This window comes from Cheilinus undulatus, linkage group 10 (assembly GCF_018320785.1).
Source record: "Cheilinus undulatus linkage group 10, ASM1832078v1, whole genome shotgun sequence".
Lineage (NCBI taxonomy): Eukaryota > Metazoa > Chordata > Actinopteri > Labriformes > Labridae > Cheilinus > Cheilinus undulatus.
The window spans coordinates 17,562,774-17,582,459 of record NC_054874.1 but is presented as its reverse complement, the minus strand read 5'-3'; positions in this window follow the sequence as shown (position 1 = coordinate 17,582,459).

The window sequence follows — 19,686 nt, the reverse complement described above, 5'->3', positions numbered from 1 at the left end:
TTGTACAGGTAAGCTTGTTTCCAGAGATAAAAAAAGAGAAATACGTCAAGAGCTTGTCTTATTTGGCTTCAAACGTTAATCTTTTTTGCATGGATGCATGTCTTTAAGGGCCTTCATAAGGCATGTGCACACTGAATCTGTTTTGTCCAAAATTGCATCACGTTAAAAAAGAAGTGTGCTCTTTTGTCATGTTCGTTATATTTGCACACTGATTTAGAAGCTTTTCTTCATCATTATGTTTTGTCAGAAACAGGTTTGATTTTCTAGGATTTTTTTGCATCCATTCAAGTCATTTGAATTGGATGCCACACAGGAGACAATAATTTTGAAGCTCTTGAAGCTGTCATTTTATTATTAACTACAACGTGAAATCTTTTCAGAGAGCATCAACTACTTGAACTCTCTTATTGAACCACTGAAAGTGCTTTACAATCGGAAATGGAGTCAGCCTCAGATTTTTGAGAAAGTGAAGAAAGAAAACTAAAATAAAAACCCCAGAAATGCAGCAGTAGGCTCGTGCTATCAATACAAACAAATTCAACAATAGATAAACTGTGAAAGTTTGGAAATGTGCACTATAAATGAACAAAGTTCACTTACATTTTACCATTAACATTCCTACAAGTTCAGGTGGAACTCCCTGTACAGGACAAGATAAAATAAAGGTAAATTGTGTACTTTTTTACCCTTTACAGGGTCTAACTACATGCCATGCTGTTTGAGATTGCTAACATTACTTCACAAATGTAGACACAGCACTCAACACCCGGCACATAGAATTTCAAAACAACAACAAAAAAAAAAAAACACACCATCTCGTCCAAATATTGTCATAAAACTTTTTGTAACTTTTTGTCTGCTTTCTTACTGTTTTTAAACACTGATATTCAAAGCAGTCTTTTCAGTACATCTTAAGGTTGTTCGAATACAGTGTAAACAGGAAGAGACATCTATGCACAGCGAGTCAGCTTAATGTTACTCAGTGCTGCCACCAAGTGACCATAATCTGCAACTGCTTGAGGACATCCACTTAGAGTCTAATCCTTATTTTAGTAAATCAAAGACATCTACAAATAACATTTAAGTTTAATTAGATACTAGAACTATGTAATCAAACTAATTCATCCACATATTTAGGTGGATAAATTATATTTGAATTATTTTACCAGCTGGTTACACATCAGTTCTCAAATGTGGTGTGATAGAGTCATTTTCAGCAGGTTTTTAGTGTTGATCCGGCCAAAATCTTTCTTCAAAAAGTCTGAGGAATTTTTAAAACATGTTTAATTTGCTGGGGAAATACGGAAAAAGCTCATCCTCCATGAAAACATTTTAACACAGCCAGCATAGCTCACATAGTTCCGTTAGCTGCGTATGCTATGTTAACAACAATGGTACATAGTTAATGTAGCCAAAGCTAAGCTCACAGAGCAGCTAAGTAAACTTAATAGCGATGTTCTCTACTTTGCTACATTAGCATTAGCTTAGTTGGCTAAAGTTAACATAGCTGTAGCATACTTATGTGGTAATATAAATTACACAGCTAGCATAACTATTTTAGCTTTAGCTAAAGCTAGCAAAGCTAAAGTGAGCCACTGTTCATGTAACTACTTCTAAAAGGGGTCAATGTATATTTTAATCTCTGATGATCTTTTCCTCTTTCATTTTCTGAAATTTTGCTTTGTCTAAGGCGGCCAGGTTTCTGAGGTGAAAACTGGAGACGTTCCAGTGCGGCATATGAAAACCAGTAAATAATGTCACCAAATGGGGGCACTTAAAGTTTCATGTATTTTGACAACAGTTTTACAGGAGGCATCAAACACAGCCTTGCTGCCTTTTTTCTGAGACTGTATTATGTTAACATGACATCAGTAATAAAAAATACAGGAACTAAACAGCCAATATGAAATAAAATAGGTTATTACATAACTCTGCTACATACTGTAACTGTTCATCAGTATGTCTTCTATTCTTCCTATTTTCATGTCAGTTCACAAAACTCTTTTATTTGGAGCCAGGAATTTTTATTTTACTTTTTTTTTTGTTAGAATATTTTCCACCAAAGAGCTGCCATGATGCTGAGTCAAGCTACTGCTGCTGAAAACCAAACATTTCCTGCTGTCGGAGCTTCCCACTAAAACATTTAACTGGCAAAAATGCAAGTTGACTTTATTTTGAAGGAACGGTAGACTACTTACAGGAAACGCCTGAATTTAGCCTAGCCCTTGGCTGCTCATCAAAAACTTTTTTTTTTAATAGTGGATTGGGAGAAGTTTCAAACCATCAGTAGTCTAACAAGAAGCAGCTCTTTTTTCAAATTTATTGTAGAAACTGGGGACATTTCTGGGATGGCACAAGCCAGCGACAGGTCTCTTACAACGGTGACTGTCCCAAGAAATCTGTTACATCTGGTCACCCTGTACCGGTGTCAAGTTTTATTGTTAAATCTACTTGCAAGAGATACAGATGTCTATCCAATATGGTGAATTTGAAACAAACTCCCAACATGATTTAGGGAACAATTAGAAGGTTTAACATGGGTGAGCCCTAGGGTGGAAGTGGGGACCCATGTGAAACCCTGAGACCTGAGACAAACAGAATACACCACTGCTCAGGCGCCCCACAAAGGAACATGGGGAAACAATTGGCCCTCGTGTGTGTGTGAGTGGAAGACAGACTGTGGCAGACACAGACAAACAAGCATATGATTGTGGCTGTCCAAATTTCATAGATCTGTGACTTTGAAATCTGTTTGTCATAACATTTCATTTATTTTTTTTTAACTAAATCCTTTTCATGGGAAGCTCTGGCTCTGTCTGTTGGAAAAAACTTTAAAAGCCAAGCTATATTTAGACCATCAATGAAATTAGCCTAGAGCGGGAATTGGACCCTGGCTCTAACCTAACCAAAATGACGATCACTTATAGCTCTAAATATAGATAATTATCATCTTCGGACTGCTGTATCTATCGTTTTAATTGAGGTTTTTAGTCAGCGGAATGTATTCTGGAAAAGTCACCACAGCTGAGGAATGGGAGGTATTTTGGCCAAGAGATTATTCAGCATAGAAACCTCAACATTGCAATATTCCCATCATATTCTCATGGTGGATGTGGAACATTTTTTGGCTTTGCATCTTTTATGCTCTTTACCTACTTTTGTCTCCCATCTTAAGGTTAAAACTCTAATTCAGAGATCAGCTTTGATGTGATATGTGGTCAAGTCTAAATTTAACAAGACTTTCTTCTGCTCAATAAAAAACTTTGTTCCACTCCTTGTGCCACAAATTGACTCAAGCCTGACGAGCACAGATCGGAAATTGCAATGCAGCAGTATTTTCAAACTCCAGTAGATATCCAGCAGGCTCACGCGGGAGAGAGGAGCAGCACACCGTGGCACGCGCCTGGAGACCGTACGGGTTTGGTGCGTCTCCAGTTGTGCCTATACCACAACCTGGAATCTCCTGCTTAATTCAAGTCTGCTAAAATCTGCCCACGCTGCGAACACACCCACGAATTGGCCCAATCAGCACGCTGCCGTGGACCACAGGCTTGTAATGGAGTGCGTCACCGCTGCCTACCGGTGTTGCATTCAAGTCCAATGAGGAAAAAATGGCAGAGGGTCCTCTGTCCAACAGCAGCAAATTTAAACATAAGGTTATGAAATCCATTCTTTTTTTTTCAGTTTAAAAGTCCTTATTGTTTATAATCTATCACACACATTAGTGAATTGAAAGCAGATCAAATGGTAAAAGTTTGTAATTCAGGAAAAGGGATTTTTTACTCTCACATCAGTTAAGGAGCCCTGTAATGTACAATTTTGCCCAAAACACGATCTCTATCTTTACCATGTGATACATTTTTTTATGACATACAGTACCCAAAGAAGGTATTCATCTCCTTGGATGTTTTACTGTTTTACTCATTTTATAAATCAGTCATGGTCATAATAATTTGGCTTTCTGACCAAAAAAACTCTCTAATGTCAAAGTAAAAACTAATTTATACACAGTAATGCCAACTGAATAAAAAAATGTACAGTAAAATAATTGACTGCAAAAAATTCACCCCCTTTAAAGTGACTGACCTAATTCAACAGAGATCCAGCTAGTTGGTGCTAGTAGTCTCACATTAGTGAAATGGTAATCACCTTAGTTCAGTGAATGTGTCTCAAGTGATCGTAGTATAAACACACCTGTGTCTGGAAGGTCCAGTCACTGGTTAAGCAATATTCTTAACTACCATTACACCACAAAGACAAAAGAACACTCCAAGCAACTTGCATCAAAGGTTGCTGAAAAGTATAAGACAGGGGATTGATACAAAACAATTTCCAAGGCACTGAATATCCCTCAGAGTTCAATTAAACCCATTATTAAGAAATGGAAGGAATATGGCACAGATGTAAATCTGCCTGGATCAGGCTGTTCATGCCAGAGGGGGACTAGTGAGAGAGGCCAAGGAGTTACAAGCTCCCGAAGCTGACAGGGGAGGGACTCTGCATACAACCACTGCTGCTAGGGTTCCTCACCAATCAGAGCTTTATGGGTAAGTGGCATAAAGAAAGCCACTGTTGAAGAAAACGCATTAAATCTGGATTAGAGTTTGCCAGAAGGCATGTTGGAGACTCCATGGTCAAGTGGAAGAAAGTTCTTTGATGAGACCAAAATGGCATTTTTTTGACCATCGGAAAACACACTATTTTTGGCGGACACCAAACACACCATCCCCACTGTGGAGAACGCTGGTGGCAGCATCATGCTGTGGAGATGCTTCTCTGCAGTTGGCCCTGGAAGGCTTGTAAAAGTAGAGGGTAAAATGAATGTGACAAAATACAGGACACTCCCAGAGGACAATCTTAATCAATGACCTGAAGCATACAGTGAAAGCTACACAGAAAGAAGTTAAAGACAAAAAGGGGATGTTCTAGAGTGGACAAATCAAAGCCCAGACCTCAATCCAATAGAGAATTTGAAAAGGGATTTTACACTTGATCCCTGTGCAACCTGACAAAGCTTGAGCAGTTTTGCTGGGAAGAATGAAGTACTAGAGTAAGAATGGAATACTAAACTCTGGCTTGAATGGAGGTGAATATTTAGGCAGTCGCTTATTTTGAATAGTATATTTCTATTGGACTGGCATTACTTTGTGGAAATCTGTTTCCATTTTGATATAAAGAAAGTCTTTTGGAAATTCTTTTTGTCAAAAAGGCAAAATTAAATTGACCATGGTTGATGGTCCATCCAAGGAGGTGAATACTGTTTATAGGCCCTGTAGGTAGGCTTTGGACACCAGAATTGGCCCTTTTAGTTCAAGTAAAATTGCTGTGTATGTAAAAAGATGGGGTATTGTGTTTGACTGAATTATGGATTTAGACTACTAGAAAATGTGTAATCATTTTTGGGCACTGATTGACTTGAAGGGGGCCAGGGGGGCCTCTGGTGCCAATGTTCAAAAACTGCCATGAAAGTGTCCTCTTGAATGCCCGCCCCTATATTAAAAAAGATGAAGTGCCCTCTCATTTGCAACAAAACTTGATCCCTATCCTGACCAAGCTCCTCAAAATACTGTAGGCCGGTTCTTCATTGCCAGTGACAACTGCTTCAGTAGAGCAGTAATTCTCCAGCTAAAGCTGATCAAGAAGCAGCTTTGGAACAGATGCGGGGAAGACAGCCTCTCTGATCTTATGCTGATATCCACTAAAGGGGACATTCCTGTTGACCCGAACAAGGTATTGATATCTTTCAAACACCTGGGTCCAAAAGAAGAATTCTACTGCAATTCCAGCACCCTGATTACCTTGACCCTGACTAAGCTCAGTCTTTTTTATTATAAATGCCAAATAGAATAATTCCTTGTTTGTTGTATGACATTAAAAAAATGTATACATAACATGTTTGCCAACTTTTTTGGTGCTCCTCTGTAGGTGCATATTATTGTTTTTGCCCCTGCCCTTCAATCATCCTGCTGAAGAGCCAGATTTACGTGGAAACAATCCACTGTAAATGTAAATGTAAATGTATGCATTCAGATAACATCTTGAGAACAACTGCATTGCACAAAGATCCTAAAAATCCCTATATCACTGTAGTATACAGGCCAGGCCAGGCCAGGCTGGAAATGAGTCTTTGTAGTTTACCAACATGCACGCATGCACATCCAGTACTGTACAGAACTTTTAGGCATATTTGGGCCAACAATTGAGGATGCAATAAGGCGTGTAATGGCAAGTAAGTCCGCCTGAGGGCACCCCATGGATTGACACAACCCCTGGTTGTCCTTGCATATTACCAGGGGCATGGGAAAATAATCTGTTTAAAAAACAATAAAGCCCATACCTTAAGGGCAGAGTTAGGGGTCGATGAAGAGAGTCAGCACAGCCTAGGGTACTGTCCAAGCAGGTGGTAGGGTTGCCGTGAGCCCCTCGTTGTGCTGTGGATGTCCCAAAACTGCCAGCGATCTCCGGGCGTATCACAAAAGAGATGCCATCAAGCTTGACTTTGGCTGCCAATTGACACACATGCATGTTAACATGTATCGAGCCTGACTCCTGCTGCCACCCCCTCCTCTCGTCCCAGTCTGTGGTACATCAGACCCCATGATGCATCCTTAGCGCTGTACATGCCTAAAACTCATGCACAGGACTGTTTACTCTTCCAGCTACAGAGTGCTGAGTTGTAAACAAACAAAAAAGACTGGCTAAGAAAGTTTGTGTGGATGGACGATAAGGTGGGGTTGCTATTCGAAGTGACCCTTGACCAGTTATCCCCTTAGTGGGGGTGTGAGGCATTGAAAGGGGAGTCGGGGGGGATTTTTACCAAAACATACATTCAAAACATAAGCATAAAGAAAGTAATGATTTACAGCTGGCATAAATGACTTTGTTAACATTATGTAAGGGTTACATTAGACAGTTTTGTTATTAATATGAACAATAATGTGGAAAACACAGTTAACTGTAATGTTGTTATAAACATGAGAAAACTGCAGCTTTCAGAACATTAAAAAAAAAACTGACTAAAGTGCAAATAGGTGGAGAAAACTGCTACTCTAAATGAAAAGTGACATTCATATTTACTACTTGACTTGAAAGCAGCACCAAATGCCAAACATTGGCACTGACAACAAGAACATTCAGTGGTTTGAGTAACCAAACGAATGAGCAAGAAGATTTAAAACTTTATTTACAAGGTTAAAAATAATCTTTGATTTTATGTTTCCAAGAGTGTGTGGCAGAGAGTGACCATAGTGACCATTGACTACTATGAAGCTTGTCTGCCAACACAAATATTTAAAGTGTGTTTGAATGAGACAAAACTATGTTTAAGCCTCTTTTTAGTGGCTATAATGAAGCTGGAATCTTACAAGCAGGGTTGTCCCGATCCCAATCGTAATCGGATCAGAGCATTTTTAATTGATCTGAGATTGGCAATTTGATCCGATCAGCCAAGCCGATCATTTACCTCAGCTGTAGTAGACGGAGCACAATTTACAACAGGCCGTAAACGCACCAGTAGCAGTAGCAACATTAGCATTCCTGTGTTTAAAACATCAGCAGTGTGGAAAAACTTCAACCGTGAGAGTGGTAACAGTCCAGTGACCACTTGCAGCATCTGTAACCTGGCCCTTTTATGAGGTGGCAGCAGCAGAGCTGCGTTTAACTGTACAATTTGATCTGCCATCTCTAAACTAAACATACAGCGGATTACATTGACTTCACTATAGCAACAGACAGCTACACTGAAGCAACAAACCCTGGACTTTAAAGGTGTAGTAAGCGATTTATTTTTAGTGTCATATGTCCACAAAAACAACACAACTCGTCAAGGTCTTGATATTGAAGCCATCTAACATAATAACACACTTATGCCAGCCTCCTCGCGCTGCACACTTGAGGAAAACCAGCAAAGGACAATGCTCCAGCCAGTGAGGAGGCTAGTACTCACAGCCAAGGAAGGCAAAGGTCAGAGGGAGCGTTCCTATTGGCCGCTGTAGTAGGTGCACTTTAACCTCTCAGCTTACTGAGAAGTTGATACAATTGCGGAGATACCAGCGGTGTTTGGTCACAATGTCGAATTTTTTCATGTTGAGACAAAGTGTTGGTTCTACACGGCTCTCATCGAATGTTTCGTACTCAAGCTTTAAGAGGAAGTAAGTACAAGTACCCTCGAGAGAGCCATAAGGCAAAAAAGGTAACAGAAAGTGGTCGAATTCGTCGCTTTGGGTTTTTGTTGTCTTCTTGAGCTTTTGGACCCACGCTATGCCATCCCGTCTCGACATTACAATATTGACACTGGCTTACCAGACCTGTACAACAAAGTATGTGATAGCATACTAGAGAATTTAAAAATCAATGTCACTGCCCTTAGCTTCACTACCAATATTTAGAGCTCAGATGTTTGCCCCATGCCACTGGTGAGCCTCACTACACAATCCTCCACCTTCGAGTTAAAGACCCTGTAAAGTAAAATCCAAAGTTTTTGTCTTAACACTCTAGATATTTTGGAATATGGTTGCTGTAAACATGTGAAAACACTGAGCTCTGCGTGTGACTGAATTCAGGATTTAGGCCATTTCACCTCTTTCCTGGCTTGGTTTCATGTGGGCGGGGCCAATATGTGGGCTCACGATGTCATGAGCCCACAGTAGGGAATGACCCCGCCCCTCTAATGCTACAATATTGTGGAAGGAAGCAGCCACCTGGAGCAGGGACTTCTGGGTTCATTTTGTGCAAAGGAATTCACTCTTGTCTTGTACTGTTCTATATTGTTCATGTTTCATTGCAAAGTTATAGTTATGCATGTTTTGTTTATTGGTTCATGTTTTTAGGGGAAAGTATTTTCCCAAGTATGACACCATGAGAGAGGGGGTTAACGCTGCAGACTGTATGCTGCCTGTATGTGTCTGTATCTGTGGTTCTAAATAAAAGAAAGCTGCTTATGCTTACTGCGTAAGGGCTTGTTAAACACATTCAATTTATCTATGAGCCACTCCTCATCACAGTTCCCTACATTGTAAAATCACAGAGCAGTTCATCTCTGTACAGTGTACAGTCTTTAAATTGTACAGTATTACATTAGCCAGTTTCGTGGGTCTCACACAGCAGGGCATGTAAAGCAGGCCATCGAAAATGCTAAACAAGAAGCTACACTTCATTTTAAAGTAACAGTGGGTAAAAAGTGAGGGAGGAAAAAGTGGTGTAGCAAGAGTGCTTTGTATTTGATATCTGGTTTTTATTGCAGTGTTCATGTTTTGATTCATGTCTCAGATTAAGCTGCTACATTTTTTTTAGTTCAGTTTTAATGTGACTATTATAGTCAAGTTAATAACCACTTCTAAGTGGAATTATAATATTTCAAATTCATTAATTGAATTAATTTGTTATTGTGACTTTTGTCTCTGCTTTCATTACCTTTAAGTGGAACTGAGGTTATTTGTGTTCATTTTTTTGGCTGCTCAGGTCTGTCAGCTATTTCGACCATTTTTAAGTGTTTTTTTGACTGTCTGATTTAATTCAAACACTGCACTAAGTGAAAATGTAACTATATTTTTGACAGATGATTAAAGCGAAACAGAGCTATGACACCATTCTGAGCAGAAATGTGATTTTATTCAGATTTCTATTGTTTGTGGGATGCTTACACTTGATGTGTGCTTTCAGTTTGAGGTGAACTAAATAGCATGGGATGCAGACAATGTTTCACATGTTTACAGTGCATTTAGAATGACTTGTGATCCCTTTCACTTTTCATTTTTCCTAATGTTGTAGTCAGTCAGTCAAATAAATTCATTTTTATTCTTACTAATCTACACTCAGTACCCCATCATGACTAAGTGAAAACAGAATTTTAGATTTTTTTGCAAATTTATGAAACATAAAAAGTTAAATATAACATTGACGTAAGTATCAAGACCCTTCGTAACGAATTGCCAGGTAAAGGACCCACAAGCAGACTCAGGACACTGGGAAAAAGTCTCAATCCATTTAATGAATGCAAAGTTCGGTACACAGGAGGTCAATCAACACAGGCGAAAGTACAGAAATACGGCAGGTAAAACTCAGAAATCTAAGAACATAAACTGGGTCAAAACACGAAGGGTCTATCAGGATAATAAGGCTCGAAAGTAATGCACACGGGGAGTGATACTAGACGATCTCGCACAGAAGGAAGGGAGTGAGTGGTTTATATACACAAGGAGAGAAGACAAGCCCGGATGAGGATCACCAGGTGGAGACACTCAGACAATCACACGCAGGTGAAACACATGAGGGGATTGCAGACGCGGGGAACAGGAAGGGATGGGCAGGAAGGAGTGATCTGGAAGAGAGACACTAGATAAGTATACAAAATAAAACAGGAAATGACAACACTGGGAAACATGAGGAGAAAAGAGACAGGATTGTTGCACAGCACAGGTCTGGGGAAGGCCACAAAAGAAGTTCTGTTTTACTGAAGGTTCCCAAGAGCACAGTAGCCTCCATAATTTTCAAATGGAGAGGTTTGGCACAACCATGAACACTTCCAAGAGCATGTCACCCAGCCAAACTGCACAACCGCAGGAGAAGGCTTGTGGTAAAGGAGGTGACCAAGAACCCAATGGTCACTGATTGAGCTCCAGAGATCCTGTGTGGAGATGAGGCAAAGTTCCAGGACATAAACCACTGCTGCCCTTTACAGATCTGTGCTTTATGGCAGAACAGCCAAACAGAGGCCTCTCAGTCCAAAATACGTTAAAGCCTACTTGGAGTTTGTGAGAACTGTTTGGCCTCAATTCTAAATGTAATGTCTGGAGGACACCAGGCACCTCTCGTCACCTGAACAACACCATCCCAGCATTTAAGCATGGTGATGGCAGCATCATGCAGTGGGGGTGTTTTACAGCAGCAGGTTTTGGGAGACTGAGAAAGCCGAATGGAGCAGACAGGTCTGAAGGTTCCCCTTCCAACATGGCAATGATCCTTAGCATACAGCCAAGACAACACATGACTGGCTTAAGCCTGGCATGCACAGTGCAATTTTGTGCTGTCCCAGATTAAAGATGACCAATCACGGTGATCTTTGGCCTTGGCTCTGAAACAGTGGTCTTACGTTGCACTGTGAGGCAGGTTGACAGATGGCTGTTGTCATGGTCTTGCGACAAAAGATGGCCTGGGATGAAATTCTGACAATGTCAGAAATTTAGGATGACCATCTCACAATGGGACTGCTGCTACGACCTACGTCGACTATAAACCAATAGGAATGCTGGAAGAAATGACATTATGATAAACCCATCATTGGTGCAAAAAACCAAACTGGAATAAAATGGAGACAATGCCAAAAAGCAGAAGTTTGTGGGATTCCAACAAGGAGGAAAATCTTGATCTCAGATGTTTTTCTAAGCATATGAATGATACAATTACAATAACTGCGCTTCATTAGTTACCACGGTACTGGTGATGTAGATTGATGACACACACTGTTAATGTTTATTTCTTGCATTATCAGCAAACAACGTAGCCCGAGATTCAGGGACTTTAGTTTAGTCTGCACACATCAAACTTGATGTCGTATGAGATTCATGTCACACAGTGTAGCATGCCAGAAACTTATAAGACTGCTAAAAAGGCACAGCCTGTAGGAGTCTTTAGAGAAAACTCTGTGAATGTCCTAGAGGGACCCAGCCAGAGCCCTGGCTTAAACCCCTATTGAAAATGGCTGTCCATTGACCATCCCCTAACAACCTGACTGAGCTTGAGAGGATTTGCAAAGAAGAATGGCAGAATCCCCAAATCCAGGTGTGCAAAGCTTGTTGCGTCATATTCAAAAAGATTTAAGGCTTTAACTGCTGCCAACGGTGCTTAAACTAAGTATAGAGAAAAGGGTGTTCATATGTCAATGTGATATTTCAGTTTTTTATTTCTAACTGCTTTGTCTTGATTGAGAGCCCTGCAGTGTTGGAATTTACATGTGTTTATAAATGTTGAGAGGTTCCCCTTAGAGATCCTCACATTAGGCTTTCTTTCATTTTCACTCTGTCATGTTTTATTCGTATATAAAATCAATTAACCTTACAGAAAGGACTCATCTCCTTTGTCACTGTCCAGAAACCTAGCTGTGCTTGGGCAGCAGTAACGCTCATTCACTGTGACTGCTGTGCTGTAAACATACAGAAAGAAGACATGTGTTCTGAGTGGGGTCCCTGGGGCCCTGGCAAGTACTCAACTGATGAAACCACAACAGAGAGGCCAGGCTGGGGTGCGTGTGTGAGTACTTGTGTGTGAACTGGGGGGTCGCTTCATTGGGAGGGAGGCTTCTGTAGCAGCAATTAATGTTAGCAGTTTACAGACTTCTTATAGTACTTTACGGGAAGCCTGTGGGTGTAGTTTGGCTACAAGTTCAGGCTCAGCTGTGGAAAAGTGCTGGGCAATAACTCCTGAGTGACCCTAAAGACTACTTATTAAAAAAACTTGTTGTATCTTCTCCAATCACTGAGTTTCAGTTGTCTGAATTGCTGTGTTCACACGGCAGGTAAATGAGGCCCTAGATACTGTCAGGTATTTTTCCCTTGTGCATGATAAACTCAAATAAACTCTTATATTTGGAAACTTCAATTTGTCCTGCTTCTGCGCTGGCATGGGAAAAAAAACAGCAAAGCTGCAATGGAGGTGTCTGACTGCGTAATTACTTTGGAATGTAATCTGGAATTTTGCCTCAGTGCCAAAAAGAAAAAAAAACAACAAAACAAACAAACACGCAGAAAACAGCTCCAAGTGGTGTAGCTGCATGGTGTCAAGTCTGATGAATAAACAATGCAAGGTAAAACAGGGGTAACTTGATGTTTATGTAAAGACAGTTGTTTGTTTTGACTAAAATTAGATGAGAAGATTGATATGAATTGCTGAAACCACAGCTTGTTGGTAATATTAGCATAAAGACTTATGAAAGAGGGACACAGCTCATTTTATATCATGGCCAGGTCATCATGCACACCCCAACATGGCGAGGTTAAATGTCACAAAAAAAACGCCTGGCACCTTAAGGCAACATTGCCTAGGAATGTGATTCCATGCACTTTGGCATCCAGCAATGGTTTCTGAGGGCAGCTGCTGTAAAAGGGCACAGTGATGGTTGGACAGTATCAAACCATGAACAGAGGGCTGCCATATATGTGATATCCCAAAATATTCCCCCTCCCCAGGCCATACCGGTAGTTCAAGTAGGCTGACCTGTTTTATAACCCAGGAATATTCTGGGTTTGTGGCCGTATGATCAAGTCTAGGGTATAAGACTAGGACAGGCAACAACCTTAAAGATGGACAAGGAAAAAAAAAAAGCTAGCTGGAGCTAACTGGCTTCTTTATAGCTGAAGGCTGGTCTCTGTAAAGCTGTACACACTTCTCGTGAAAGAACCAGGCTCTACTGCTAAAGATAAAGCAACTGACTAGGGGGGCTCTTTGGAAACTTAACAGGCACCTTTATTCCATTGAAAGTTGTTGTGCCATTAAATGAACTCTGAAACTATTTTAATGTGCAAAGGAGAGATAACGTTGCTTTAAAACTCATCATTTCACAAACTGAATCTTATTCTCAGTGGCCACAGACAGTGTAAGGGTCTGTGTCCTCAGCGCTGGCACTTATTCTCAATTCAAAGCCAGTGTAGTCCACTGTTCTGAGTCAGAGAAAACATCCTCAGCGTCAGCTGTTTCTGTTGCCATACTTAAAGCACTCTTACTTCAAAGATCTTCAACATTCGGAACAACGCTGCATTCTTCTATGTCATTTCTTCATCACTTGCCAATCAAAATCAAGAAGGGTGGGGCTTCTGACAGTAGCAGAAGAGAAAACAATCTGGCTGGACTTTTTTCCCAATTTTTGCCCTTTTATTTTTGGCACTTTTCATCCATTTAAGCTGCCCATTGCCATTTAATACCACTTGTTTCCTTTTAACCCAATCTTTGCCCTTTTTCACAATTTTTGGCCACTTTTTCACAATTTTTGCCACTTTTATCCAAATTTTTTCCCTTATTTCTTACCATTTTTTTGTCACTTTTTGTCCATTTAAACTACTCTTTGCCATTACATACCATTTGTTTCCTCTTTATTGACCATTTTTGCCCATCTTGACTGCTTTTTGCCCATTTAAGTCACTTTCCATCCACTTTTTGTCACTTCTCACCCATTTCTGCTTCTTTCTGACCGTTTTTCCACTTTTCCTCCACTTTTCACCCATTTTCACCCATTTTTTGTTGCTTTTTGACCATTTTGCCACCTTTAACCTATTTTAATTGTTAATTCAGGCTGTTTTTGCCACTCTTCACCTCTAAGATTGTTGCTCCTGCAAAGGTATTTTTCAAAAATTTGTCTGTTTGGTTGAGTAACACTGCTCTATAGCATAGTCCCAATAGTAACTATAAGTCCATCCATTTTGCTCAGTGCAGAGCAAAGGATCACAGCAGAGGATCGCAAAGCAAATCACCTTTTTCTGGTTTATAGTTCCACGGCTCCCTTGAGGCTCTGTGGCGCCCCCCAGGGGAGGCCCACCTCACACTTCGAAAACCACTGTTATAGACACTTTTATCCAAAGTTAAGGACCTGACTGGGATTTGAACCATCAATTTCCCAGACCAAAGCTAGCAGGGTAACACAATGAGCTGTCCAGCATCTCAGCTGGCAGCTGAGAGGAAGATCAGCAGATGAGTGTGGAACTTTCTTCCAAGCAGGGAGGGCCAATCAAACCTGGGGGATTGTGGACAGACCAGGGGCACATATTTTTTTTAGAAAAGCCTGAAAAGGGGATTTCAGCGCAATATGGCCCCTTTAAATCTGTCATTCTCTCTTTCACAGTCAGCCTGTTGTTCAGTGCAGACACTGAAACCCTCCTCCACCCCAGCCACCTCCATTCAGTTAGAAACATCTAGTCCAGATCCTCACAGGTCTCCTGCTCCCATTCTGCATATCGGGCCAGCTTTACTCCTCATCTGATCCTGCAACTCTCAACACAACCACCATTGTCTAGCGGAGGTCACGTTAACTGAATATTCTCCGTCATTGACGGATTTTTTTGAAGGGGACAGAGAATTTTGGAGGCTGCTGTCATTTTGACATTTCAGAACAGGTTCGATTTTATGCGAAATTTCGTATCAGTCCAAATCATTTAAATGGGTGATGATTCAAAACCTTACCTTCCACGCTGATTGTGGGGGTATTTTTTGGCTTTAATTTTGTACAGAAAAACCAAATGGAAACATGTTGTTCAAATTTGAATACAGCCAATAGTACGAGCTGAACAAGAAGGAAAGTGTATAAACCACAGGTTGTAGTTTGACATAAGATTACCATAATTTCAAACCTCCAAGTATGGACACTTTAATTTTCCCACAAACCCACACGTATGAGCTCATGGTACAATTGGATTATTTCTCAGTGTACCTTTCAACACCATGGAAAGTGCCTCAGTCGCTGACGAATCATGCCTCCCAAGATCAACCAAGCCTCTTTTAAAAAAATGTAATTATATAACACCAGTGAACAAAAACACAGGATTACATAGAACACTATTAGGTTTGTTGTGACCAGCATTGGCATCACTCAAACAGCCTCCCGGCTGTACCCACAGTTTGTGTTTGCTCATTTTAATCTGGCTTCTTCTGTCGGCATTTCCACTGGGTGCAAATGAAAATGGACATTTACAATGAGTTCAAAATACAGCTAATTGTCTGGCACTTTTTAAAGGAAGCTGTTGCCTCAAATGGAGCTCTTTGGAAACTGTTGACTTCATTAACAGATTACCTGATGCTGTCAGGTATGTCCTGACCTGTCAGTATGATTTCAGTAGGGCTAGCTAAGCAACGTTAGCATGGAAAGATTGGCTGACACATGTACAGACAAATCAGCAAATCAGTATTGAACTTTGATTGGTGATGGATCAGCGATATTTTTCATTGGTGGTACAGGCTCATCTCACCCCCACCTTTTTCCCCATTAGGGCTAATACCTGGTATCTGTTTTTATTTTCATTTTCTGTTGTTTTTTTTTTGTGTATAGCCTCTGGAGAAGTTCAAAACAGGATGATACTAAACTGTGACATCATGGCACTGCCAGCTACTGCCTGGTCAAAGAGTCTTGTCAATAGAAGTGTCATGAATGGGATGCCAGGCATGGGAATCAAACTTCTATGGTTGCTGGCTTTGTACTGCTGTATAAATACACTTTTCAGTGGTATTTGTCTCACTGCTTGCAGTTGTCTGGAACAAAAGTCATCTCCTCACAGGGACATAAAGTCACAGATCAAGAATTAGGTTAACTTTTGCCTGTCTTAATTGTTGTGTCAGACATCACAGCAGTTTCACACTGCCATGTTGACAACCCCACCTAAGTTGTGGAGGGACTATCAGTATATGCTGTAAAAGGAGTGCCCCAACCAGGTAGAATGGAACTGAGATGAACCAGTAACACATATAGGGCCAGATCCTCAAAAGGATTGCACTGCTTTTGCGACCGCTAAACCTGTGCAAATGACAGAAAAAAATAGCGTGCAATCCTCAAAGCATACGCAAGGGTGAAATGCACGCAAACTGAACCCAAGCCACTGCCAATCCTCGCTGCGCCAGTCTAATTTGCATGCATGTAAATTAGGGAATATTCATAAATTCAGTGCAAAATTGCCCCCTTCCTATGCAAATGAGCCTCACTGCAAATACCACCTAATCCTCAAAGACCAGCGCTAATTGCCACAGGCAGTAAAGCGGTGCTATTTACCACCAGTGAGACCCGTGTATTAAATCCGCGCAATATCTCTTTCACCCTCTCTCTCTCTCTCTCGCTCAAAATGATTGCAAATTGCTCTCAATTGGTGGTAACTGTGGAGCATAGCCTATATAAGGGCTATCATGCCAGGACTCTGCAGAAATCATGGCAGCAGTGATTGTAGCCAGGCGAAGGCACCATGGCAGGCGAGATGGCAGGCGAGATGGCAGGCGCGCACAAGAAAGGATTTATCGGAGGAGAGTATCACTTTTTGATCTAAGCGACAATGAAATCATCTGCAGATACCGGTTGCCAGGCCGGATGATCCTTGCGCTACTAGATGCCACACGGCTTATTGCAATCAGAGGCGCAAATAGCGCTCAGCTGCCAAACTGTGTGGGCGTGTTAGCACTTGCGTATGATTAGAGCAAATTCTTTTGAGGATAAGGCACTAAAACAGGGCAGATTGCGTGAGCTAATCTTGCGCAAATAACGGCGCTATTAGCAAGAGCAATCCATTCTTTGTGGATCTGGCCCATAGTGTCTATAAAAAGTATTCACCCTCTTGGAAAACACATTTCTACAAAGTCGTGTCAATTAATGAGTGAGTGCATAAATACTCACCCCCATCAAGTCAGGATTTGGTAGATATACCTTTGTTTAAATCACAGCACTGAGTTTGTGAGGATAGGTCTCAATGAGGCTTGCACATCTGGACACTGATATATGACCATTCCTTTTGCAAAACTGCTCAAGCTCTGTCAGTTTGCATAGGGATCAGGGGTGAACAGCCCTTTTCAAGTCCAGCCATTAAATTCTCTATTGAACTGAGGTCTGGGTTTTAGCTCGGCCACTCCAGAACATTCACCTCGTCTTTAAACCATTTCTGTGTAACTTTCGCTGTCTGCCTCAGCTCATTGTCTTGCTGGAAAATAAATCTTCTCCCAAGCTGTAGTTCTCTTGCAGATTTACAAAGATTGTCCTGCATTTTGCTGGATTCATTTTACTCTCTACCCTTTACAAGCCTTCCTGGGCCAATTACCGAGAAGCCCCCCCCACAACATGATGCTGTCACCAGGGTGCTTCACATTGGGGATGGTGTGTTTGTGGTGACGTGCAGTGTTTGGTGTCATCCAAACATAGTGCCATGTTTGATGACCAAAAAGCACCGTCTGGTCTCATCAGACCAAGGAACTTTCTTCCACTTGACGATGGAGTCTCCCACATGCCTTTTGGCGAATTTCAGTTAAAATTTTTGTTGATGAGTTTTCGTCAACAGAGGCTTTCTCTTTGCCACTCTCCCATAAAGCCCTCGACTGGTGAAAACCCGGGCAACAGTCATTGTATACAGAGCCTCTCCCATCTCTCCTATCACCTGTCTTAAACTTTTCAATAACTTTTTGTCTGAGTTGTTCGGCGTGTTCTTTTGTCTTCATGGTGTAATGGTAGCAAGGAATATGGATTAACCAGTGACTGGACCCTATTTCCGTAATTGTGAGACTACTAGCACCAGTTGGCTGAACCTCTGTTGAATTAGGTCAGTCACTTTAAAGTGGTTGAATATTTTTGCAGTCACTTATTTTACCTCTCTTTTTTTTTTTTTTTTTTTGTTTATTCGACATCACACTGTAGAAATCTGTTTTTACTTTGACATTAGAGATGTTTTTTGTATTTTTTTTGTCAAAAAAAGCCAAATGATATTGACCATGATTGAATTATACAATCGATAAAAGTGTAAAACATCCAACTTTTTGTAGGTGCTGTATAGGAAAGCACCATTACAGCCTGTGAGGTCTCTAGTTATGGAGCTTGAACACAATACAGCCAGCTAAGCTAAGCAGGTGTTTACAATGTTAGCTTTTATACTGCATTGTTGTGTACAGACTTGACAGTGCTGTCATTCTTCTCTCTAAGCTTTCAAAAGAAATGCATTCAGGACCATTTTTAGTTTTTTCATTATAACAAACATATGTGTTACTGTATATGTTAGCTATACAACTGTAATTTAAACAATAACCTTTGCTAAAGTGTTGTACAACTTAGCATTCATTTACTTGGTGTTCACTGTCATTATCTGCGCAATTAAAGACAAGGAAAGGCGTTATCCAAGCTATACAAGAAAGTAAATGTATAAACAACAGGGCTACAGTTAAGCTAGCTGAACTAAGCTAGTCAGCTAGTAGGCTACTGCACTGTACTGTTTAGTGTACAGGACTGAGGGTGCTCTCAATCTTCTCCCTAAGAAAAACTCTACTATATGTTATTTCATTAAAGCTAACTTGAATGTTACTCTTTATGTTAGCATTGAGCTAGCCTGTAGCTTAAACTTTAATACTTTAACATTTCTCTACTTGAGTATACTTGGTACGCATGGGATTCTCTGGCATTAGACCGTCACTTCAGATGGATGCAGGATATGGTCTGAGAGACTTTATGTGAGCAGACTAAAAATAACTAAACCGTAAATCAAAGATGGACAGAAAGTTTTCACAGTGCAAACATGACTTGGAAAAGCGCTCCAAGCAGGGGGAACATGAGAAGGCAGCAGCGTCAGGAAATGAGTAAAAGGAGTCATGAAATATCAAATACCAAAGTCTTCGAGGAACCTGAAAACGATATCTCAGTTTCTAAATTTGGCCCCGTTTGTGGTAGTGTGAATTTTGTGTGTGCATTCTTGAGCGTGCTGTTGTGTGTTGATGGTGTCAGCTGAACCCCTCATATCTCCTAACTGTTGACTTCTTCTAAGCCACATTAAATTAAAAACATTCTTGTTTTAGTAGGATTCACTTTTGGCCTCATCCAAAAGTTTTATGAGCCTGAGATGCTGAATTACTGTCTTAACTCATTAAGCCACATGTTTACAGGATGCTTTCACGGCAAGTTTGAGTAGTGCAACAGAAAAAAAATGCCTGTTTTAACATTTAAGCTGCACAGTCTTTCCCTGTTAATGCACTTTT